The sequence below is a fragment of the Arvicanthis niloticus genome, chromosome 28 (genome assembly GCF_011762505.2).
Source record: "Arvicanthis niloticus isolate mArvNil1 chromosome 28, mArvNil1.pat.X, whole genome shotgun sequence".
Lineage (NCBI taxonomy): Eukaryota > Metazoa > Chordata > Mammalia > Rodentia > Muridae > Arvicanthis > Arvicanthis niloticus.
The window spans coordinates 13,169,892-13,196,362 of NC_133436.1; the positions used below are offsets into that span (position 1 = coordinate 13,169,892).

Sequence of the window (26,471 nt, forward strand, 5' to 3'; positions counted from 1 at the left end):
AAAGGGGGGATATCATTTAAAATGTAAACAAAATGATCAATAAAAAAATATAGAGCCTTGGTTACAGTCTCTTGGGAAGCATTTAAGCTAATCCATCTCACCTTTGTGGTCCTTACTCTGTTCTCATCTCTTTCCACAGTCGATTACTTCCTCCCGACACGCCTTCCCCCTAAGACATGCAGGACAATTATTTTTAAACCATGAACGACAGTCCACAAATGACTTTTGTCTTTTCAGTGGTGGAATCCTTGTGGAAAGGGCGTGTCTGCTTGCCTCTTGATGCTATTTGTTAATGAGTAGTGGAGAATGCTGCTTGGGATGCAGCATAGCTCAATATGCAGTCTCACAGTGTGTCAACAAGAACCTCTGCTCTCCCTCCAAAGAGAGGAAGAGTTGGTGTGTTCCGAGCCAAGAAAAAGTGATTGTTGTCTGAGAAGATAGATTCAGTTTGCCCAGGTTGATACATTCCATAACAGAATATGTAAATCAATGCATTTAACAAATGCACTGGTGGGGATATCAGGCAGGGGCTTACAGCAAGCCAGGGAGAAGCCTTCAAGAGGTTTTAGATGCTGCCTGGTGACAGCCTTAGCTTTTGGGTTGTCAGAAATTAATACATTCGAAAGGTTTTACCTAATGGTAGGAAGGGTGCGAGGTGAGAATACAAAGATGGGTAATCAATAACTATTAAGACTTATCGGCTCAAGATGATTTTGATTTTGGTAGGCAATACTCAGCTGTATAAGATCTCAAAAGGATGTTCTAATCAGCTAATCAGCAGGCAGAATATTCAACATAGGTGTGGCCTTTTCAGGCTGTCAGCTCTTAGCATAGCACTTTAGCACAGAAAAATGGCTTTGCGCAGTCAGACATGCTTTTTTAGTCTGTTTTGATGTGTGTTTGCAGCGGAGAGTGTGGTACAGGCTGTAGGGGAGATGCGGTGCATAGGGAGACTCTTCTCACGTAAGAATATTCAGAACCATAACACGGGTTCATTAACAGAGAGCTCATGCGCGCATGCGCAGGCATCTGGCGCCAGGTCACTGGCCCTATTTTTAGTTCCTTTAAAAGTAAATGATGGGTAAAAGTGAAGTCAATGAGCCACCTTGGTGTCCTTTCTCTTAAAGTTATGTCATAAAAATTGGAATGACTTAGCAGGCAGAGAAAACAGAAAAACTCAGTGTTAAGACGCCAACCCGTCTACGGTGACCACGTGACAGCAGGAGCCACTGCTGCTTTCAAGTTCCAAACAAGAGTTAAAAAGATTTGCTAGTAACTGCCGGGTCTCCTTGATTCTGAGACAATGATAACAATGTTGAAGGTGGTCTAGGCATCTGAGTGCTGCAGAGTTATAAACAGAAAAAGAAAAGATAAAATATGAAGGAAACAAATGATTAAGCCCCTACTAAGGGGTCTAATGCCAACTGGGTAAATTCATGGGACTGATGTTGACCGGTCTTTTGAAATACTGTTTCATATTGCATATATTATTGTCTGGTATTACATTGATTAATTTCACTTTATAGATGAGGAAGCTGAGATTTGGGGTGAATAGCAGTTGCCCCAAAGTCCCTCAGATAGCTGGGGGCAGCAGGGTCCAGAGTATCCACAGTCCCGAGTCCATATTGCATGGTCACAGCTGAATGAGACAGATGAAGGGCAGACGAAAGAGGAAGTGGGGAGTGTGGTTTTGGCTCTTCTTGAAAATGACAGTGTGACCCAGATTTCTGATGGAAATATCTAATGGTTGCAGACTGGAGGGCTGTGAACATTTTAGTTACTAGATTCAGGAGATCTTAACTCAATGGAGGCTGTTGACAGCCAAAACCCAGGATAAGCTGGAGTCAGTGTCTAGACTTGGTAGTAAGGTTTGCCTGGAGGATTTCTACAGGGAACCAAGTGTCATGGAGTCTTATTTTTGATAACACACATGAACACACCAGCAAACCAGCAATTCAGCAAAACTGTCAACAAACAAATAGAGACATACTGACGACGGGGAACCACAAACCATAGGAGCCCAGCCATCTAGTAAACTCGGTGGCGTGTACTGACAAAAGTCTCAACCACCTGTCCCATTATCAGTTAGCTATGATCCTATCTCCTAACCACAGCTCTACTGGGTTAGGGGAGGCAGTGTGGTATGAAGAAGAGTGGGGGAGAAAAGCTGACTACTCCAAACCTCAGCCAGGGAAAGAGACTCTGAGAGAAGCTATCTGCTCCAGAACATAGCTTTATATCTGAAAGTAAATATAACAGAGAACCAAGAGCCTGCAGGGTGATCTTTCCAGTGAGCTGATCCCTTTGGAGAGTCTGTATCTCCATTACACTGCAGTTCCAGTCAGGCCTTACTACTCCGGATCTCAGACGAGACACTCTTGGAGAAGGTGGACCTAGGCCACACCTTCCTGGGGTGCTCTTACCATGAATACACACTGCCTTTCTAAATGTCCACCAACACATTCACAAAGCATAGTCTCTAGCCCCAGTTCCAGCAGAGACCACTGTAGCAGCACCTAAATGCTATTCCATTGTGTGTGTGTGTGTGTGTGTGTGTGTATGTGTAATCACACTGCCAGCTTTTGTTTCAGTTCCTCGTGTTTCTGCCCTACTACAATTGTGCTTAAACAGTGTCAGGAATGTCTGATGAAAATGCAAAAGAAGCCTGACACACAAAAGGAGGAAAAAAAAAAAAAAAGGGACTTAGATAATTGGCAGAATATGGAGAGGGATTTCAAAGGCTGTGCAGCTTCTCAGGGACATTTTAACAGGGAACCAAATTGGATTGCCTTTCTTCTGAGAACAGAATTGTTGAGCGAAGTTTTGCAGGACTCTTCCATGCCTCTTCAGAAGCTGCAGGTATAAATGGAAGCCATAGAAGTTGTAGCCTGTGGGCTGCGTGTAGCCTTCTATCACCAGAGAAGCTAGAACACTCCTGCACCAAATATATTCACTTTAGTTAAGGGGCCTTCCGTGATTTATAAATAGGTGAAGCTGCCATTCTCTTGTCTATTAGGTATAGATTTCAACTACAGTGGCCAGCCACCTATTATGATGCCACTTAAATGGTTTCGTGTGTCAGAAACCTAACTTCTTCTCCGCTCTTTATAATGAATGGGGGCTTACAGGCTCTTCAGAATAGTGTCCTTCAATTCATCGGGCAAACCACAATTTATTTCATGGGAAATGTGTCTAAAATATAATATAAAAATATAAAAGAACCCATGGAATAGTAGCATATATGATAACCAGTTCTATCTGTCAACTTGACCCAACCTAGAATGGCCTAGGATGCAGTGTCTCAGTGAGGGGTTTTATAAATAATGTTGGCACGTCGGCGTGTCTGTGAGGGAATTGTCTTGGTTGCCCTAATGGCCATGGTAAGATGCAGCCTGACAGTGGGTGGAGCCATTTCTTTGTCTTGGACTGTCTAAGAGTAGATAAAGCTAGCTGCGCACTGAGCATTCGTGCGTTGGTCTCTCTCCTCTGTTTTCTGTGGGTTTGACAGGATTAGCCGTTTCAGGTTCCTGCTGCCCTATCTTTCTTGCACTGACTGCCTATAGCTTGGAATTGTGAACTCAAACCTGGCTTACTCTATGTCAGGGGTTTTTATATCTCAGCAAGAGAAATGTAATTAGAGCAAGGGGCTTCTCTATTAACATAGCTAGTATTAACATAGTAGCATAAGCTAGTAGAAAGTCTAGTATCTTAAGACAGTTGCATGTAAGCAGCCACTCCTGCAGAACCTGACCTGAAGGATCAGGTCACCCCAAAGTCTGAGAACAGTAGCCAGCCCTTCAAGAAAGCCCGCGGGGCTGCAAAGGCAAAGCAGCAGGTGGTGAGAAGGCAACATTCCGAGAAGCCCTTCCAGAAGATGAACGGCATCTCCAAAGGGCCAGGCTTGTCCACTGAACCTTCCGTCCCCAATGTCCAAGAGTCTGCTAGGCCCCTGGAAGACAGTCAGTCTGATGGGAAAGCTGAAGTGATTGGGAACCTGAAGAGGGATGGGAAGCTGAAGCAACGGGGACCTAACTAGAAGCCCTCCAAGGACGCTTCTGTCCCAAAGCACAGTGCTTCTCCCAAGGGTGAGGACTCGGGAACACCTGCTGTGCCAACTCCCTCTGAAATCTGTGCCACCCCAAGGCCTAAGGACTGTGCTCAGTCCCTTGGGAAAGCCGAAAAGATACAGAAAGTAAAGCAGCAGTTATCAGAGCAGCCTGTCAAGAGAGCTGCTTCCCTGAAAGAAGATGCTGTCCCCAAGGGACCCTCAGCCCTCACTGTGTCTCCCCACACTTCCACCAGGCTCCCACCAACAAAAAGGAGGAAATCTACGTCTAAGGGCAGCAGCTAGACTCTGTTGTCTTAAACGGACTTGGAAAATCATTGATATTGTCTCTTGATTGGAACTCTTAGATCCTGCTGCAAGGATCGCCCCCGGCACTGTGCATACATATGAAATTTAATATATATATTACCACCCCTAAAAAAAAGATAGTTGAATATATCCAAAGTGGCAAATGGAGGTCCCAGGAATTGCAATGGGAAATAAATACATATTAAGGTGCATGGCTTGTGGCCCGCATATACAGCTGAAGATGTTAAATTTCTGTTAAGAGATTAGTGCCTATGAAGATATGTTCTTCATCCAAGTGTATAGACCTCCTCAATTCTGCTCACAGACACTTTGGGGATAAACATGAACCCAGTATTAAGGACCTCTGGAATGTAATTACATATGCGAGGTTATGAGTATTTTTATGCAAATTTTAAGTGCATGTATGTGTATATACATAAATATATGCATGTAATATACATAAATATTCATAAACAACTGCATTATATATGAGACCTTAAACATAATTATGCATATTTGTTAATTTTCCCCTAAAAATTTCACCCATTTATTTGTTTATAGTCTTAATAACATTTTGAATTATGATATATATAGTGTGTGATATATACTATATATAGGGGCGGGTAGGTAGGTATGAGTGGACACATGCCATGGTACCACTGTGGAGGTTAGATTGTACTTCTTGGAGTCAGATCTCTCCTTGTACCTTCACATGGGTTCTGGGTTTATTAAACTTAGTTCATCAGGAGTAATATTTAACCTTTTAAGTGATCTAATATTTATGCCAATAAAGACACTGGAGGCAGGAACTGAGGTAAAAAAGCTGCTAGCTCAGTGAGGTAATTTTAGTCTCTGAACTATAGACGGAATATCTACTTACAAGCCCGATTCTACAATTAAACTGCCAGCTCTTTAGAAATCTTTTTCTATCTATGTCATCCCACTGAGCTAGCCTACCTTTCTCTTGAGCACCTCCAAACCCAAGAGGGCTCCTTAGCTCTCTTTCCTAGAAGACTGCCTCAGATCATAGAGCAAAGACCACAAGACCTCTCCCAAGCAACTTGGCATAGGCAAGGAACTTTCTATTCTCTGGCTTTCTTATCTATGGAGGCCTTTAGAGGCACACCAAACTGTATCTCGACAGGACACATCTAATTACATCTGACAAATGCAAAATCTTTCCAAGCTTGTATAGTTTGATAACAGTTAGGTATTCTATGTATAATAATCAAATATCCTGTAACAATCAGGTTTCATGGAGATAATATTTACCAGCTGAGCTGGCTCAACTGCTCTCATTATATTCTTGCTCATAACCTGGCTTACTTATGAAAGGATCTGAGCAGCTTCCATAAATACTTTAGTCAGTATGAGAAAATTACAGGCAAGTGGAGAAAAAGAACAACAGATGAGCATAAAAATGAGGAGACACTCTGAAATGGATTAATATGTGAAGTTTGCATGGAACAGTTCTGTGCTTTTACTGAAATAGGATAAAATGCCAATCCTAGCTGGGCATAGTGGTGCACACCTTTAATCACTTGGGAGCACAGGCAGGATGATCAGGAGTTTGAGGCTATTCTTGGCTACCTAGAGAGTTTGAGGCCAGCCTTAGATATACGAGATCCTATCTCAATGCTAAACCTTTTCTTTTCCTATTTTTTAAGATTTTGGTTTCTAAGACTTTAATGTCAAAGGTAAGAAATAATTCGCTATAGATTCATGATCACATCAATCAAATGAGAAACTGTTTCACTGTTGAAAAGTACAAGTTTATTTCATGTTGGCTTGAGATGAAATACCAGAACACTTTAGAGGGCACCTTCTTGCAGCCTGTATCTGTTTCTCCCTGTTTGTGGGGTTGGGGAGGGGCACTGGCACAGTTGGGTTCTGGTGAGTGTTCCCTTCCCAGCTTGTAGATAGCTGTCTTTTATCTATGTTGTGGCATGCTCTTGGGGACCCAATTTGGTTTATTGGTGTAACGAAATTCACAGTGCTTTTATTGTCATGGGATTGCATCCTCCAACCCCTCAGTACCAAACAAAGATATAATTCTGTGTGCCTTAAAATGTCTTTTGGGACTTTAAGAAATTTATTTACTTAGTTTTTTTTTTTAATGTTACCTGCCTGTAGGCACTTAAGCCCTGAAATTAATATTAGTGATTCTAACTTTGTTACAGATTAACGTGAACCCATAATGAGGATGTTCCACATTGAATTCTGCATGTAATTTCAAAGACCACGGTCTTCCACAGGGTCTGCATCTAGGAAGGAGAGCAATAGATATGTCTTTAAAAATAATTCATAAATAATGTCGGTCATAATATCATTTGGGTTGAGAAGCAGTCGGTTGGATTTAATGTTCTTGGCAGAGACAGGAATGTGGCTAATTCTATGCTGCAGATTAAAGAAAACACTCCAGCAGTCTGGAGAACAGGAAACTCAGAGGCACATTTAAAAAACACCACACTCATGTTTCAGGGTTGGAGGAGTGCCTGGATCATGTAGTCTCTGGTTCTGGAAACTCTCACTCTCCTTAGAATACAGCTCAGATTTCTCGTTGCTCTTACTGTCTGTCCCTCTGGCCCCAGGAGACGACCTCTACAATGTAGACATCATTGCTGTATCAGTGACTTCCTGCATCCCCATCAGTTCTTACAGTACATGCTGAGGAGGGCAAGGCCCAGATAGAGGGAGGGCCAGCATGTTCCTTACGATGTAACAGAGACCACAGGTTTCCTAGTTTGTAGGCAGCAGGGGTGTATACTCTTCTGGAAAGACCTCAGTCTCAATTCCAGGGATATGGTGTTACCATAGGTTTCCAACAGAGCAAGTGTCTCATGCACCTGCAAAAGCACTACTTGAAACTCTTTGAGACAAGGGCTTGCTCATAGGTGAACTGTGTAAGACCATAGACACATAGTGATATGATGTAAATGTACTTTCCATGTATATTATTCTTGGTGTTGGTGTTAGGAGTCGAGCCTTTAGGAGATGAGCTAGTCATGAAATTCATGAATGTGCTAATGCTGTCCTAGGGAATGGGTTTGATTTCACAGATGTGGATTTACGATAAAAAAGATGAGTTTGGCTTCATTCATTATTCCCGTCTCGAGTCTGTGTGTGCACGTGTGTCGTGTTTTGTGTTGTTATGACTAAAATCTCATGCCACTTCCAGAACTTTCCAGCTTCCAGAGCTTATGAGACAAACAGACTTCTATGGTTTACAAATTCCCCAACCTGTGGCATTTTGTTATAGTACCAGCAGACAGACTGAGGAACCCATATAATCCACACTTGGTACAATGATTTTTAGCCTGGGAGACTGGCATAGCTGAAATCATGCTTATTTCAATAATAACCTGTTCAGCACAGTGAGATATTTTAGCTGTAATTGGTAGGACTTTTTGTACCTGCCCCGAAATAATTAACTACAAAATACATGCTTCAGTAAGTAGCTGAGTTAACTTGCTTTATGGAGTTACTGATTATCAACCAGTTCCACGTGGAGCATGATAACAGAGACGACAGCTTTGGGATTGGGATGGATGCTCTGTGCCTTTTCTTCATGGTTAGGTGTCAAGGCCATTCATTAAACCAATTCCTTGCTCATAACCATTGTTTTTGTTTGTTTGTTTGTTTGTGGTTTATGTGACCAAATATTCAGCTATAACTTTTTATCTATATTTTGTTATTGCCGAAAAGGAGTGTTTACTGACCGTGTAAGAGAAGAGTAAGCTATTAAGGAACATGAAATGTCTTGTTTTGCAAAGCTCATGGGAAATGGAAGATTTATATGTCACACACACACACACACACACACACACACACACACACACACACATACATAATTTGCTACACATATTTGATACACATAAGCAATATATATATATATATACATATATATATATATATATATATATATATATATATATATATATGATTTGGTATTGCTTTTTGTTTCTGTTGGTTGCTGTTTTGTCATTGACAGTGTCCTTTGCTTTACAGAAGCTTTGCAATTTTATGAGATCCCATTTGTCAATTTTTGATCTTAGAGCATAAGCCATTGGTGTTCTGTTTAGGAAATTTTCCCCTGTGCCTAGGTATTCGAGGGTCTTCCCCACTTTCTCTTCTATTAGTTTCAGTGTATCTGGTTTTATGTGAAGGTCCTTTATCCACTTGGACTTGAGCTTTGTACAGGAGATAAGAATGGATTGATTTGCATTTTTGTACATGCTGACCTCCAGTTGAACCAGCACAATTTGTTGAAAATGTTGTCCTTTTTCCACTGGATGGTTATAGCTTCTTTGTCAAATATCAAGTGACCATAGGTGTGTGGGTTCATTTTTGTGTCTTCAGTTCTATTCCATTGATCTTCCTGCCTGTCTCTGAACCAACACCATGCAGTTTTTATCACTATTGTTGTGTAGTACACCTTTAGGTCAGGGATGGTGATTCCCCTAGAAGTTCTTTTTTTGTTGAGAATAGTTCTCGCTATCCTGTTTGTGTGTGTGTGTGTGTGTGTGTTGTTATTCCAGATGAATTTGCAAATTGCTCTTTCTATCTCTATGAAGACTTGAGTTGGAGTTTTGATGAGGATTGCATTGAATCTGTAGATTGCTTTTGGCAAGTTGGCCATTTTTTACTATATTAATCCTGCCAATCTATGAGCATGGGCGATCTTTCCATCTTCTGATATCTTCTTTGATTTCTTTCTTCAGAGATTTGAAGTTCTTGTCATACAGGTCTTTCACTTGTTTGGTTAGATTCACACCAAGGTATTTTATATTATTTGTGACTATTGTGAAGGGTGTCATTTTCCTAATTTCTTTCTCAGCCTGTTTATCTTTTGAGTAGAGGAAGGCTACTGATTTGTTTGAATTAATTTTACATCCAGCCACTTTGCTGAAGTTGTTTACTAGGCTTAAAAGTTCTCTGGTAGAAGTTTTGGGGTCACTTAAGTATTGCTATCATATCATCTGCAAATAGTGGTATTTTGACTTCTTTTCCTATTTGTATCCCTTTGACTTCCTTTTGTTATCTAATTGCTCTGGCTAGGACTTCCAGTACTATATTGAATAGGTAGGGAGACAGTGGGCAGCCTTGTCTAGTCCCTGATTTTAGTGGGATTGCTTTAAGTTTCTCTCCATTTAGTTTGATGGTGACTAGCTTGTTGTATATTGCTTTTACTATATTTAGGTATGGGCTTGAATTCCTGATCTTTCCAGGACTTTTACCATGAAGGAATGTTGAATTTTGTCAAATGCTTTCTCAGCATCTAGTGAGATGATCATGTGTTTTTTTTTCTTTGAGTTTATTTATGTAGTGGATTACATTGATGAATTTTCGAATATTGAACCATCCCTGCATTCCTGGGATAAAGCCTACTTGATCATGATGGATGATTGTTTTGATGTGTTCTTGGATTTGGTTTGCAAGAATTTTATTGAGTATTTTTGCATCAATATTTATAAGGGAGATTGGTCTGAAGCTCTCTTTGTTGGGTCTTTGTGAGGTTTAGGTATGAGCGTAATTGTAGAACGAATTGGGTAGTGTTCCTTCTGTTTCTATTCTGTGGAATAGTTTGAAGAGAATTGGTATTAGATCTGTTAGAATTCTGCACTAAAACTGTCTGGGCTTTTTTTTTTTTTTTTTTTTTTTGTGGGGAGACTTTTAATGACTGCGTCTATTTCTTTAGGGGTTATGGGACTATTTAGATGGTTTATCTGCTCCTGATTTAATTTGGTACCTGGTATCTATCTAGAAAATTGTCCATTTCAACCACATCTTCTAGTTTTGTTGAGTATAGGCTTTTGTAGTAGGATCTGACGATTGTTTTGAATTTTCTCAGTTTCTGTTGTTATGTCTCCCTTTTCAGTTTTGATTTTATTAATTTGGATACTTTGTGCCCTCTGGTTAGTCTGGCTAAGGGTTTATCTATCTTGTTGATTTTCTCAAAAACCAGCTTCTGGTTTTGTTGATACTTTGCATATTTCTTTTTGTTTCTACTTGGTTGATTTCAGCCCTGAATTTGATTATTTCCTGCCGTCTACTCCTCTTGGGTGCATTTGCTTCTTTTTGTTCTAGAGCTTTCAGGTGTGCTGTCAAGCTGCTAGTGTATGCTCACTCCAGTTTCTTTTTGTAGGCACTCAGAGCTATGAGTTTTTGTCTTAGCACTGGTTTCTTTGTGTCCCATAAGTTTTGGTATGAAGAGCCTTTATTTTTTATTAAATTTTAAAAAGTCATTAATTTTTTCTTATTTCTTCCTTGACCATGTTATCATTGAGTAGAATGTTGTTCAGTTTCCATGTGTATATGGGTTTTCCCTTGTTTTGTTATTATTGAAGACCAGCCTTAGTCCATGGTGATCTGATAGAATGCAAGGGATTATTTCAATCTTTTTATATCTGTTGAGGCCTGTTTTATGACCAATATTCTGTTCTATTTTGGAGAAGGTACCATGAGGTGCTGAGAAAAATTCATTTGGTTCATAACTTCTGTTAGTTTCACTATGTCTCTGTTTAGTTTCTGTTTCCATGATCTGTCTATTTCTGAGAGTGGGGTGTTAAAGTCCCCCACTATTATTGTGTGAGGTACAATGTGTGCTTTGAACTTTAGTAAAGTTTCTTTTATGAACGTGGGTGCCCTTGCATTTGGAGCATAGATATTCAGAACTGAGAGTTCATCTTGGTTGATTTTTCCTTTAGTGTGTATGAAGTGTTCTTCCTTATCTTTTTTGATAACTTTAGGTTGAAAGTCGATTTTATTCGATATTAGAATGGCTACTCCAGCTTGTTTCTTGGGATCATTTGCTTGAAAAATTGTTTTCCAGCCTTTTACTCTGAGGTAGTGTCTGTCTTTGTTACTGAGGTGCATTTCCTGTATGCAGCAATATTCTAGGTTCTGTTTACTTATCTAGCCTGTTAGTCTAAGTCTTTTTATTGGGGAATTGAGTCCACTGATGTTAAGAGATATTAAGGAAAAATAATAGTTGCTTCCTGTCATTTTTGTTATTATTGGTAGAATTATGTTTGTGTAGCTATCTTCTTTTGGGTTTGTTGGAAGATTACTTTCTTGCTTTATTTCTAGGTTGCAGTTTTTCTCCTTGTATTGGAGTTTTCCATCTATTATCCTTTGAAGGGCTGAATTTGTGGAAAGATATTGTGTAAACCTGGTTTTGTCATGAAATATCTTGGTTTTTTCATGTATGGTAATTGAATGTTTTGCTGGGTACAGTAGTGTGGGTTGGCATTTGTGTTCTCTTAGGGTCTGTATTATATCAGTCTAGGATCTTCTGGCTTTTATAGTCTCTGGTGAGAAGTCTGGTGTAATTCTTATAGGTCTGCCTTTATATGTTACTTGACCTTTTTCCCTTACTGCTTTTAATATTTTTTTCTTTGTTTTGTGCATTTGGTGTTTTGATTATTATGTGACAGGTGGAATTTCTTTTCTGGTCTAGTGCATTTGGAGTTGTGTAGGCTTCTTGTATGTTCATGGGCATCTCTTTAGGTTAGGGAAGTTTTCTTCTATAATTTTGTTGAAGATATTTACTGGCCCTTTAAGTTGGGAATCCTCACTCTCATCTATACCTATTATCCTTAGGTTTGGTCTTCTCATTGTGTCCTGGATTTCCTGTATGTTTTGGGTTAGGAGTTTTTTGCATTTTGCATTTTCCTTGACAGTTGTGTCAATGTTTTCCATGGTATCTTCTGCACATGAGATTCTCTCTTTTATCTTTTGTATTCTGTTGGTGATGCTTACATCTGTGACTCCTGATCTCTTTCCTAGGTTTTCTATCTCCAGGGTAGAAAACCTAAGAAAGAGATTTCCTTTGGGATTTCTTTATTGTTTCTACTTCCATTTTTAGATCCTGGATGGTTTTGTTTAATTCCTTCACCTGTTTGGTTGTATTTTCTTGCAATTCTTTAAGGGATTTTTGTGTTTCTTCTTTAAGGGCTTCTACCTGTTTACCTGTGTTCTCCTGTATTTCTTTAAGGAAGTTATTTATGTCCTTCTTAAAGTCCCCTCTCATCATCATGAGAAGTGATTTTAAATCTAAATCCTGCTTTTCCAGTGTAATGGGGTGTCCAGGGCTCACTGTAGTGGGAAAACTGGGTTCTGATGATTCCAGGTAACCTTCATTTCTGTTGTTTATATTCTTGTGCTTGCCTTTCATCATCTGGTTATCTCTAGTGCTACCTGCACTCACTGTCTTTGACTGGAGCTGTTTCTCCAGTTATCTTGCTTGTGTCTGAACTCCTCAGAGTCCAGGTGCCTTTCTGATCCTGTGATCCTAAGATCCTGGGTGGAAGAGCTCCTGGGACTCAGGCTGTCTCTGGGATCCTGAAGTCCTATGATCCTGGTTGTGTTAGAGCTCCTGAGAATCCAGCTTACTCAGCCTCTATGAGTGTAGTGGCTTCTCCACTGCTCTGAGTACCGTGTTTCCTCTGGGATGGGTCAGTATCTTCAAGGGAGCAGCCCAGCTAGGAGTCTGCCCCAGCAGAAAGGGCCAAGCAAGGGGTGGAAGGGGAGTGGTATTCTGGAGGGCAGTGTTTGTGTAGGTCCTAAGTACCCCAGGCTCCCTGCTGCTGCTCTTGGGTTGTGGGGGAGGGTTCTTACCTGTTGCTCTGAGTGCAGTGGTTCCTCTAGGATGGGTCGGGATGTGGTGTCTTCACAGGAGCAGACGAGCTAGGAGTGTTTTGTGTTTTAATGTGTGGCAGTGAAATAAACAATCGGTTTTTTTCATTGGAAAGAACACAGTGCACCACCCGCGCCCATTCCTTACCTTCCTTGCTGCAGGCACAAAAATACCTGACAAAATCAAGGAAAAAACAGTTGATTTGGGCTGGTGGTTTGGGATCCAGTCCATCATGGATTGGAAGGTGGAATGACAGAAGCCCAAGGCAACTGGCCACATGTTGTGCCCACAGTCAGCGGACAGAGAAATGAGTATTGAACCTCTTTATACAGTCTGGGATCTCAGCCTGTGGCAGGGCGCTGTCCATATGCAGAGTGCGTCTACCTGCCTCAGTTAAGCCTGTTTAGAGACTTCCTCACAGGTAGATACCCTCGGACGTTTTCTACCCGGTAATTCTAAAGCAAACTAACAGGTATAATTAGCCATCATGGCAGAAATGCCTTCCACCTCGCAAAGGGTGTTTGGAAAGTCAATGACGTGCTCATGACTCTACACTGGCCCTGGTTGCCTGAAACTCTTAGAGAAATGGGTCTTCGTGTTTTGAAAACTGAGCCAAGCAATGAATTTGATAAACCATTGAGGCACAAAATTTGACTTTTGAAAAAAAAAAATCACCTAGAAAGCTCACAATTTTCAAGAGAGAGAGAGAGAAAGAAAAAAACAAAACAAAACAAATCAAAACAAAACAACAACAACAACAACAAAGCCAGACTACTTTGCCTGAGTAAAAACATGCTCCACAGACCAGGGGGCAGTGGCAGGCGTGGAGATGCCAACCTCTTGCTGGTTGTATGGGCAGGGCAGCCTCTTTCAGCTTCACCACCTGCTGTGCTGGGGCTGACAACCAATTAAAACAAAACAAAACACAACAAACAGGGTCTGGAAAGATGGCTCAGTGGTTAAGAGCACTGACTGCTCTTTCAGAGGTCCTGGGTCTGGTGTGTTTGAAGACAGGGACAGTATATTTACACATATAAAATCTTAAAAAAAAAAAAAAAACTAACACAACAAAACAAAACACAACAAAACACAACAAACAGCGTCTGGAGAGATGGCTCACCCAGCACTTGGGAGACAGAGGCAGGCAGATTTCTGAGTTTGAGGCCAGCCTGGTCTACAGAGTGAGTTCCAGGACAGCCAGGGCTACACAGAGAAACCCTGTCTCAAAAAACCAAAAACCAAAACCAAAACCAAACCAAAACAAACAAACAAACAAACAAACAAAAAAACAAAAAAAAAAACACCAAAATAAAACAACAACAACAAAAAAAACCAAACAAAACAAAAAACCACTGATTGCTCTTTCAGAGGTCCTGGGTCTGGTGTGTCTGAAGACAAGGACAGTGTATTTGCATATATAAAATCTAAAAAAAAAAAAAAAAAAAAAAAAAAAAAAAAAAAAAAAAAAGCCACTCATGGAGGATTGGTCCTAGCTATAGGAGGTGAAGAGCAGTGTCCATGAGAGCTGTCTACAGCAGCATGCTGCATCTCTGATTCTGGGCATGCACACATATGTAACACTGGTATTAGGAAACACCGTTGGGTATCTTTCTCTGCTGCAAGAAGGGGATAGGAACAGTTCTTGCTTTTAAAAAAGGAAGTTTTGCTTTTCTTTTCTTTGGCCTTCTTGGGTTTGTGAGTCAGTTTTAGCTGAGCACAGTCTTCTATGAATAAATAAAGATGTCCTTTTGATTTGGGAATACGGAAGTGACTCTACCAACTCCTGACTCCTGAGCAGCTTGCAAAGTTAAGCTTCTAGCTTCAAATCATTTGAAAGCACTAAGGGTTTTTTTTTGTTTTTTTAAATATGAATCAATTGTAAAGGGCATTTTTTTAAAAAGGAAATTTAGAAATGGTTAAGTCAAGGGGGTGTGCATTAGAAAGCTTTGAAAACCAGACTTAGTGTGTTCCCAAAACTTTCATCTTGGATGAAAATTGAATAGTTCTTTAAAACAGTTGGAAAGCCAGGTGTTTTGGTGCATGATTCTAACCACAGTTCTTAGGAGGCAGGAGGATTATAAATTGGAGACTTGGCTACTAAATGAGTTCAAGGCCAACCTAGGCTACAAAGTGAGACTTTAAACAAGAACTCCCCTCTCCAAAAGTAAAAAATTGAGTCGTAGGATCACAAATCCTGTATTTTCTTATGAGTAGTGGATTTTTTTTCAAATGTAAAGATTTGCTTTATTTCTATTGGGGGAAGGAATAAGATAGATATAACTGTTATCCAATCTGCTGTCCACTGTATACACACATACCCACACACATACATATACCAAAAGTTCCCCCCAAAACAAAAACCGCCCTCAAACTGTACCAAAACTTTATATTTTGACCAAAAGAATAGATCCTGGGAAGATAGATCCTGGGATGAATTGCGGAATGCAAAATCAAATGACTGAGAAATGTTGAACAAACAGCATCATTGATATACAAAATATTTATATTACTGAATTAATAACAGGTGATGTTCTCCATGTCTGTAAAACTTTGGAACAACAGAGCTGATTGTTAAATCTAGTCCATGCCAGCTTCCAAAACCCAGAGGATTTTAGTTAGCTTCATATTTTGATGCTTCATCAAAATTTTCTACAAGATTTGGAACATCACCATCCTCTTCATCAATGTCTTCTGGTTTGGGTGCTTTACTATCCAATACTTGTCGTGGAAACTGCTCAGCTAACTTTCTAAGGCTCGTTAGCTGTCTGCACCAAGCGGACTTAATATTCCAGGCAGCATTTCTGCGATTGGTTTGGCTTCTGCATGACTAGTAATTGCAAAGTTGTTAGTGGGAAGCTTGGACTTTGGGATCGTTGGAATGAAAAACCGTTCCATCATCTTTAATCGTGTTCACCTCTTCAGTACCAGCTATATTGTTCACAGCCAGTTTCTTTAGTGAGCTGTCCCCTTGCCTGCTATCGGGACCTGAGCTTGAAGTTTGGATAACTTTTCTTGATTCATGCTATTGGTAAATCTGCAGCGGGGCGGGCCCTCCAACACCAGCACAAGGCAAGAGCAAGATGGCTGCCTCAGCTGACAGAGAAAGACCATGGTGGCGGCAGCAGTGGCAGCGGGAGAGGCCCACTATTCGGAGGCACGGCCCTGCCTCCGAATAGTGGATTTTTAATTCAAACTTTCCCCTCTGCCACTTATGTAGTCCTTTTCTGAAAAAAAAAAAAAAAAGTAGGACTGTTCACTAAAGACATTCTTGAGATAGCCCATTCATTGAACCTCAAAGATATTACTGGTCTTGCTTTCAAGAGTATTTCTGGGTTTCTTGTATTGGTTTCCAAACACTGAAAATGAACACTTTCACCTTCCTCTGCACCGTGAGCCCTCCTTTCAACAGCTTGGGTAAGAATGGATTGCTCTCCAGAACGTTACTGCTCATACGTACCAGGCTAAGCCCCATGATTACAGAATAATGCTCGTACAGTGTCAGGTCTCTGATTCGATGAAAGTATCCAGATGTGACTCATCAGGCAGCTCAAGTACCAGCCATAAGCCCCACCCACTCAGACAGCTAAGATTAATCACTGTAGACACAAGTCCTACTGTGCTGCACATTTCCACAAGGTGCAGAAGCAGCAAAGATGACCATATACAACGACAGAGTGGCTACTTGCAGATTTGCGGACCATGCTTTCTGTTCCATTTTGTGAGGGCTTTTCTTCCACTTTTAAGTTTACAAGAGGGCAAATATGTATTTGTGAATATCCAAACAAATTAAACTTCAGAGGTTTAAGAGGTGCTTTAGTTTTATGGCAGAGTCAGGTCATATGGTAAAGACAAGTCTAATGCACCTTGCCTTGTGTGCAGCGATTGTCACATGTGGACATAAATCCCCCCCCCCCCCCCCCGCATTGCCTGATGGGCCAGGAGCCTGCCTCATGAAGGTCCGAACATTTAAAAATGTAACAGGGTTGGGGCAAGTGGGAAAGTAGAGGACAAAATCACTGTAAACATGCTCTTAGCATCCGTCTACGTGCAGTCCCTCCCTCTTTTCTATGCTTGGTCGCAGGCTCTCTTGACTTCATCACATCCCTTCCCAGAGCCCTAAGTCATTGCCACTATCTTTCCCATTGTTGGCATCAAGTGTCACATACACTTAGGTCAGAATAGCTGGAGAACTTGTTTTTGTTTTTCTTCTGAGTGTTGGGACACGCCACTCAAGATTCTCTACCACGAGAGACTCTAGAGCTACAGATATTCAGATACACGAGAAAGAGCTAAAGAACAGAGCAGCCAAACTTCACAGTGTCAGTTTATAGCTCCTTGTCTTCTTCACACGCTCTTCACTTGGCAGCCCTTTCACTGTGCTTCTTTCTTTACTCAGCCTGGCCTGCTGGCTGGTCAGTCTAATAATAATGTTCCTTTCTTTCCTTTCTTTGTTTTTTGTTTGTTTGTTTGTTTTGTTTTTTGTTTTGTTCTTAATAAATACATGCAGAGAATCCACAGAGCGGTAGGACTATTGGTATCTTCATATAGTGATTATTTAGAGATCTATCCTTCTGAATCTTGGCAAGAAAGAAAACCTTTGTGTGACTTGCCAAACTGCAGCGAAGACAGGCGATTGCTAAACGTGTGCACAAATGAGGTTGCCTCTCGGGGCAGAGACTATCTGGTAAATGCTAGCCCAGCTCGGAAGATTCAGGAACTCAGAGGCATAACCAGTTACATGGCATCGAGTCTGAGAGGCCTGAGAAGAAGGACTAAATGTCCCTGTAGTTTAGACACGCCCACATATGGCTGATCAGTTAAAGATCCTTATGGAAGCTGGTGTTGAAAATGAAGCCAAGGGACCCTGGCCACATAGAAATCAAGCAAGAAAGTCTGGCAGCCTGGGAAGAGGCAGGGGCTCCTCATGCAGACAGAGGTCACTAGCCCACATTTTTCTCTGTTTTCTTCTCAATTGGCAAAGGGGGAGTATGGCTCACTCTGCAAAACTGTTCAAATAATCATCAGAAAGGACACATGTGTGTATGCATGTGTGCATAGGAGTGCATGTGCATGTACGTGTATGAAGACGGTCACCGACTGGGGACCATGGGGGCAATCACTCATGAGCAGTAGCGTGACAGCATATCCAGCTTTCAGCATGCACACACACAAGTTATTTGATCACCAGAACAAACACTTTGCTATTATTTCTATTACCATTGCTGTTCTTGTAAAATTCCTTTAGTCTAGGTGTGTGTGTGTGTGTATGTGTGTGTGTGTGTATGTGTGTGTGTGTGTGTATGTGTGTGTGTGTGTATGTGTGTGTGTGTGTGTGTGTATGTGTGTGTGTGTGTGTGTGTGTATGTGTGTGTGTGTGTGTGTGTGTGTGTGTGTGTGTGTGTGTATATTTGTGATTGTGCATGAACACATGTGTAGAGGCCAGAAATCAACCTTGGGTTGATCATTCTTCAGGTATCTTCCACCTTGTTTCTTTGAAACAGGGTCTCTGTCTTGGAATTCTAAGTAGACTAGAGTAGAGAGCCAGAGATCCCCAGAGATCTGACAGACCCTGCCTACTCAGATTTGGAATTGCAAACACACATCACCAAGCCTTGCATCCTCCCCACCCCCACCCCCGCTGTGGATTCTAAGCAGAGAGTTCACACCTCATGCTTACTTGCAAAGCAAATACTTTCCTGACTAAATTATCTCCCCGCTCCCACCTTCCATTTTTCCTATTTATCTTCTACTTAATTTCAATTTGATTTTATATAAGACAATAAAATGGATTTGTTCCCATTTTCTGTTTAGAAAGAAAAAAAAAAAAACCCTATTTTTCAAGCTACGTTTGAAAAAGGTTAAATGACACCTGAAGGGTTTAAACTTGAGAAAAGTATTAAAGGTAATTGCATCTTAAAGTTGTATTTTTATTGAACAACAACAACAACAACAACACAACCCTTGGGCAGTAATATCTTTTTTTTTTTATTTGAAAGATTGAGAGAATAACTAATACCATTTGAAGAGCTTAATATATTATTAAAAGTAGTAATTTTAACAGTTTTAAACTCATGTTCAAAGATAAAATTGGACTAATTTTCAAAAGACATCAGTCTTCATTTCTTAGGAAATCACAGTGACATTAACTGCAGGCAGCCTCTCATTATTTGAAGATAATGGGAGAATGTTGGGAGTTGGAGGGGAAGGAAGAATGACGTATATCTTTGCAAGGACTTCACAGTTGAAATGTTTCCTACCTATCTCTCTTGGAGCAATTTATATATTTAAGGCATAACCCCACTGCAGCTTCTTTTACTGTGTTTGGCTTAAAATCCAATTCAAATGAAGGGTTAGAATGTTTTTCTTAGAATTGGAACAAAGAATTTTTTCTTTTAATGGAGTGCACAATATGCCAATTCTAAAGAGAACCCTGTTATATGTGAAGAACTCTGAATATTGAAAAGGCAGTTCAGTTCCTTCCTTGGATGTATTTTAGGGCCCTGTCCTGACTTCTCTATAAAACTGGACACTGGACAAGGACAGTAATGTCACGCTCATTACTCGGGCCTTTTAAATTACTCTTTCACTTTGAAATGAGCTATTGAATTTGCTGAGCGTTAAGGAAATTGCTTGTGGGTGAGAGACTAAACAGGTCTTTGTCTGTCATGTCAGCAGAGGCTTTCTGGAGATGGTAATGTAGTTTTCATCAGTGAAAAAGAACATCCATTTTCTTCAAGAGCTTTCCAAACTCAGAGCAAGGAAGATAGCATTCTGTGTCTAGTCCCACCTATGCAGCAACCATAGTCTCTTCTTCCCAGAGGTGGTCAGGACCCTAGACATCAAGGATGGAAGCCTGCTGGTGTTCTGCCTGGCTGGACTGTCTGCCTAGAGACTCATGTTATTGGCTGTGACTCAAGCCACACACGTGCATTTCCAAACCTTCCCTGACTAGATCTTAAACTAAACAGAAGATAAGGACCAAAGTAAAATGAGAAGTAAAATGATCTAGTTTACCATGCTAAGAAATTCTTGTAGAGTGGCTGGTATTTATCCTGAAATGCTGTATCTTCTGTTTGGGGAAGGAAGAAGATGTAACATAAAGTCTTTCCAGGGAAGACATGGAGATGAGAGGGTTTTGTGTGTGTGTGTGTGTGTGTGCATCAAATGCAAAGACAAGAACATTAACGGAAGGTGATAACTGAGCGGTTGATACAGCTAATATGCATCTTACATCAGCACCCATAGACTTGGAGTTTGGTCTCTAGTGAAGCCATGATCATTTCAAAACACAGTTAGAAACTGTTCATCTAAAGGATGGTGTCACGCTGCTCTGCAATTTAATACAATGAAACAAGCTGCAAATTTGGCACAGCCTTTGCACAATGGAGAGAGGAAGAAAAAAAATGCTTTAGAGACTTGTCTTGCATGAAAATAGGTTTCATGCTTTAGGGTGATAGGTATGTCATGCCTATATTTAAATTTTGGCCCCAGAAACGGTTTTACTGCTTATATGAATGTGCATAAATTTCCATTCAAACAGAAAAGATCATTTTAAAACACCCAACTCAGTGAAATGGCAGTACAAATGAAGCAGATTTATCCATGCCAGAAGAATTTTATTAATTAGAAACGAACACTGTTTACCTTATAGGAGGAAATTATTTATTTTTTTAGATTTATTTATGTTATGTATGTGTGCTCTATCTTCACATATGTGTGTGCCAGAAGAGGGCATCAGATCACATTACAGATGGTTGTGAGCCACCATGTGGTCACTGGGAATTGAACTCAGGAGCTTTGGAAGAACAGCTAGTGCTCTTTTTTTTTTGTTTGTTTGTTTGTCTTTGTTTTGTTTTGTTTTTTGAGACAGGGTTTCTCTGTGTAGCCTTGGCTGTCCCGGAACTCACTCGGTAGACCAGACTGGCCTCGAACTCAGAAATCCGCCTGCCTCTGCCTCCCAAGTGCTGGGATTAAAGGCGTGCACCACCACCACTGGTGCAGCTAGTGCTCTTAACTACTGAGCCATCTCTTCAGCCCTAGGAAGCAATTATATAACGTAACTGTGACTGAAACAAAATGTTTGTACAATCTGTTGTATAATTTGTAAAATGTATATAAAGAAGGTAAGTATCCTGACCCACAAGTCCAAATGTTTGATCTAGGTCTAATTATGAGGAAACACTTAGTCAAACCCAACCAGAGGGATAAAGCAACCCAAACCAAAAAGATATTGTAGACATGGAACGGTACAGTTGACTCTAGAATAACCATGCTTTTGACACCCAAGAATTCAGCCAGAAACAGAATTGTACCTGCATAGGATGAGGAACTTTCTTGCTCTTATTTCTTATGTAAAACAGTGTAGTATCTTATTATGAAGAATTCATATTGCATTATCTAGAGTCCCCAGACGTCTGAAGCACACTGGGAGGGTGTTATATGCTTCATTCTGTATTAGATATTGGAGCATCATTGACTGTGGTATCTACAGGCTTCTGGAAATAGCTTCCTGATAGATATTAGCAATATACCCCATATAAAATAAGGATTGATCTTTGACTGGAGCCTGGATTTAAGATGAAATGCAACAAATTCTCTAGACCAGAAAGAACATTATTGAGACACTTAGGAAAATTAGGATTGTATAGGCTTTTTAAGAAGAATAATCTATAAATTATACAAATATGTAGTTTAGACAATGAGTGGATTATTATCACTGATTTGAAACACTTTCCCACTGGCAAGATTTGAGGAAAATGAATGGAAGTTCTAAACTCATGGACACATCTTTTCTTTTAAAAATGCGTATGAGTGTTTTGTCTTCATGTATGTAAATACACCATGTGATTCCTGCTACCTTCAGAGACCAGAAGGAGGCATTAGATTCCCTGAAATTAGAGCTATAGAAGGTTGTCAGCTACCATGTGGGTGCTGGGAACTGAATCGGGTCCTTTGTAAGAACAGCAAGTACTTGTAACTGCTGAGTCATCTATCTGTCCCATGTGTGTATCTTCAGAGCATTTAAAAGTAGAGACATGGCTGAGTCTGTGTGCAAAGGGTGAGGACACACTTTTCATTAGCACTGAGCATTAAGCTTTGGTGATCTGAGGCTTCCCCCCCCCCCCCCCCCCGACTCACCACTCGCCACATCTTCCTTCAGAGGAGATGAGACCAGTTTGTTCTCTGGGAGAGGCCCTTGGCCATTCCACATTGACCAGCCTAACTCTCTTGTTGCCCGTCCTCAGGTTGATATGCATGATTCTGATTTCCTCATAAGGAGTTGAAAAATCTGATAACATCCTTTGTTGTTTTGTCTCGTATAGCTCAGCAGGAGCAGACCTGGACCGAGGAGCATCATAACATTTTGGTATGTAATCCAAAACTCTCTGAAGATAGCTAGCTCTTTCTTTGAGTGATGTTTATAACCTGAAAATCCCGCTCACTTCTTTGTTTTTCTAATTGATGAGCCTGATCAGAATAAAGTAAGCATGCTTGTTCCCAGGTTAATATGAAGAGGAACCATCAAAGCATTGGTAAATTTCCAATTCCATTTTACCTTTGGATTTCACCTGAAATGAATTCTGGGCAGTGATTATTTCACAAGAGGCAAATTGTTTATTTATTTATGGGTAACTTTTTCAGGGTTAATTATTTTATCATCCTCTCAGTCTGAGTAGAGCTTAATGTAACTGGCTTAATGTAAGCACCATAGGATCATATCATGAGATGATTTGATTTTGTGAACAACTGTGGGTTTAGATGCCCAGATCCAAGTTGGATGTACTATAAATGGGTATTTATTATTATAAATTTATTAATAATTAAGATGAAATAAAGCACATAACAGTAAAAGTATAACAATTTAAAGACATTACTTTATTTAAAATCTAACCTTGTCCAAGATTGTATAATTATAGGTATAAATATTTTTACCATTCCTTTGACTTTTGATTTATAAAATGACTTAAGAAAGATTATATATTTTAGCTTTCAGCTGTGCCATACAACTCTTTATTGGTTTATTTATCTTTTAAAAGATGAACCATAATTCTAAGCTTGCAGGGGAATGTAAGGGATTTATTACTTCAGAGTGTAATATCTCTATGTAAAAAGTTAAAGTTGTGGTAATTGTTCAGAATATATTAGTCTATTAATTCAATACTCTTACCTCTTTTGAAAGCCAGGAAATGATAATATTCAGGACTCTCTCAAGTATGTAGTTTCTACCATTTCCAATGACATGGCCTACTATGTTTGAAGCAACACACAATCTTTTTAGTGGAGATCTCCTTCTAGTTTGTAGTAAAAGCCCATGGTGGTGCTGGGTGCAGGAGTCCAAATCAGTAATGTGAAAGTCAATGCTGGTGCATAGCTCAGGTGTTCAGATGTCTTCAAATATATACTCTTATTTGATATGTGTATAAGAGATAGGCATTTAAAAACATTTATTGTATATGCATATGTGTATCTGAACGTTGTATGGGTGTCATGTACATGTAGGTGCCCATGGAGCCCAGAAGAGGGCACCAGATCCCTAGTAGGTTACAAGTTGTGTGTGCAGTTGCGAGCTGGGAACTGAACATGGATCCTCTATAAGAGCATCAATTGTTCTTAACTATTGAGCCACTCCTTTAGCCCCATATGAGTTGTTTTTGATGAGATAGTTAACAGGATTTAGATTTTGCCTTCTTTGGTACAGAATGCTTTATTATAAAATTTGGATGTTGTATTGAGTAATTTAAATAATACCTTTCGTATGTTTATACTTTCACTGCTGGCTTACAAAATTGGTTTCCTAAGGTGTTGGTGAAAATGAGCTATTTAACCATCTTCAGAAGTCAAGAACTTTTTCTAGAAGACTCTTTAGGTGAGGGGCATCTCCATCATTGATTGGGAAACAGGATCAGACGGGCTCTGAAATCCCTCGTTACATAATGCCTTGTGTTGATGTAAAGTAGCAACTGGCTCAATGATCAAACTAGATAATTTATTTTTTTTAAAAGAATTGTTTAAAAATGCTTATCTTGAAGAACAATCAGACACATTACAAGAGTGAAGATAGCAGGCTGTAAACCAACTGTTCTCAACCTGTGGATCTAGACCCCTTTGGGGTTGAATGACTCTTTCACAGGGGTTACATACCAGATATCCTGTATATCAGATATTTAAATTATGATTCATAACAGTATAAAAAATTATAGTTATGAAGTAGCGATGAACATTATTTTATGGTTGGGGGTCACCACAGCATGAGGAACTGTATTAAAGGGTCACAGCATTAGGAAGGTTGAGACGCTGATGGCTGGGATTGAGTCTTGTCCTGGACATTATCAGCTGTGGAATTTTGGTCTTTGGAAGTTAACCTTTAAGTGACTAATTTTCTTTTCAAAAATTATTACAATTGTTGCAGGGGAAGGGACTATGCCAAGACAAGTGTATGGAGGTCAGACAACTTCTTTTCTGTTTAATGGAGCAGGGTAGAGGGTGGCTAGTGCCCCTTAAGGGTGGAACAGGAATTCATGAATTAGTATTATACAAAGCCAGTATTTAGAAGAATGCCCAGTACATAACAGAGTGCTTATGAGGCTGGTGGTGAAGGCTCCTGTATCAGCCAAGGGAAGACTATCTCTTACAGGCTTTTGTTCATTTAATACAAGCCCCACAGGTTCTGGCCTTTAAAAGTAAGGTAACTCTTGTGCAGAGTTTTGTACACTCAGAACAGTTCTTTCCTGTCATCATGGGTTGTTCTGGTTCCCTCTGAAGCCAGCACGAAGGCAACACACAGAGTCCTCTCTGCTTCCCACTCAAGCCCACGCGAGCCTATTGCTTGGTAGTAGCTCTTGGCATCTTGGCTTCCGTTTCTCATCTCCCTCTTGTCGCCTCCCCAGGATGTTCTGCACACATTGAAATACCTCTGGATTACAGTTTATGAAAAAGTGTTTTGAATATATATATATATATATATATATATATATATATATATATATATATATATTTAACTGACTGGTTACAAGAGAAGGAGTTGAGGCATCCACTAAGCTTATGAGACATCCTTAAGCTAATGCAAAAATATTCTTGCAATTTCCATCCTTAGGGGAGGTCAGTAAGCCATGGTGAAGGAAGCTTGTCCAGTCTAAACATGTGTAGTGGGAGCCAGTGATTCATATTCAGTTCTCACTCACATGTGCCTACGTTTCTCAGCCCACAACTATTTTTGAGTCCTTCCCAGAATTCTTAAGCATAAAGTGCCTGTCTAATTATTTTGACATATTCCTGCTGGGCAGTGGGTATGAGTTTTTTGAGGATGCAATTATGAACACAGGGTTATGTTTTTCTCATTTTGTCTTTCTTGTTGTGTCTATCAGTGTTACATTCTAAGACCCACTTGATTTGATTTATGTTACCAAGTGATTTAGGGCACCAACGAATTTTTTTTTTCTATCCAGAATTCAATGTGTAGGGCCAAGTCTCATTTCTTTAATAGAGAAACAACTTAGATCCCAAAGATTCCTGATCCATTTTAAAATAAACTCTGTATTAAAATCTGGTGTGCTGGCGATAAAGGGATGGATGACCACATATGTTTGTATCCTTGAATATGCCTATTTTTTTGCACAAAATATGACATTATAAACAGAAACGAGACAGCTGGGTTACAAAGCAAGGATAGACAAGCTAGAGACACAGAGACTGTTCCTCAAAAACAGAATCAGCAAGCTGTTTAGGTTATTTAAAGGTCAGATTAACATTTGTGTGGTTATTTTTTTTCTAGTGAACAAAATCTTTTCCTTCCAATATTTCAGCTCAAAAATAGGAAAATAGCTTTCTAAGGGGTAGAATCCAGTTGATGAGGTATTCGTCGGGAAGCTCAAAATCTTTTGAAGTTATTTCTACGAATGAGTAGGGCATGTTCTTTTCTGGGAAAGATTTCTGTATCTCTTTGTAGACAGCAAGAAACTGAGAAAGGAAGAGTAAAGTTTCAGGGTCCAGAAAGTTTCTTCTTGTCTGACATTTCCATTGTTATTCAGCCTGTTTTCCTCCGTGAAAATGTTCGTACCGTTCCCAATAACATCACAAAAAGGGAGCTAACTATTTTGGGTGTCAGTTTACACAGGAAAGAAATACAAACAGATCTTAACAAAAATCTCAGGAGTTTTGTTAATAATTAATGAGCCACAGGAACTCTTGGTAGTTGCCTGGGGTGATATTGAAATTAACCCTTAGATCTGAGAAGTTCAATATAACAAACCTTTATTTCTTATCCACACAGAATGGATAAGAAATCCACACAGTGTGCCAATTGGTGAGGAGGGGTAGGGATCTCAGCTTTGGAGTCCATCAAGGATGTGGGCTGAGGCAAACTCTGCCGCCTTGTGGCACCATCTTGCCAGTAAATGCCCTCAAGGCTTTGCCACCTTGGGGAAGAGAGTATGCAGCAGGCTAGTCTTCTCTCAACTGTGAGTGACATGCGTCACCTCT

The 26,471-nt window shown here is 40.1% G+C and overlaps 1 protein-coding gene and 1 pseudogene across 4 annotated transcripts in view; one reads left to right on the top strand and one right to left on the bottom strand.

Moving 5' to 3' along the window:
- The window catches only part of Ipcef1 (interaction protein for cytohesin exchange factors 1), a 158,217-nt gene that overhangs the window by 25,117 nt on the left and 106,629 nt on the right, over positions 1-26,471 (top strand). For all 4 annotated transcript variants that reach the window (XM_076926735.1, XM_076926737.1, XM_076926734.1 and 1 more), the window contains exon 2: positions 22,316-22,359. The gene's annotated coding sequence lies outside the window, so the exon portion shown is untranslated. The remainder of the gene's footprint in view (positions 1-22,315; positions 22,360-26,471) is intronic.
- LOC143440100 (transcription factor BTF3 homolog 4 pseudogene) lies at positions 15,514-16,013 on the bottom strand (annotated as a pseudogene).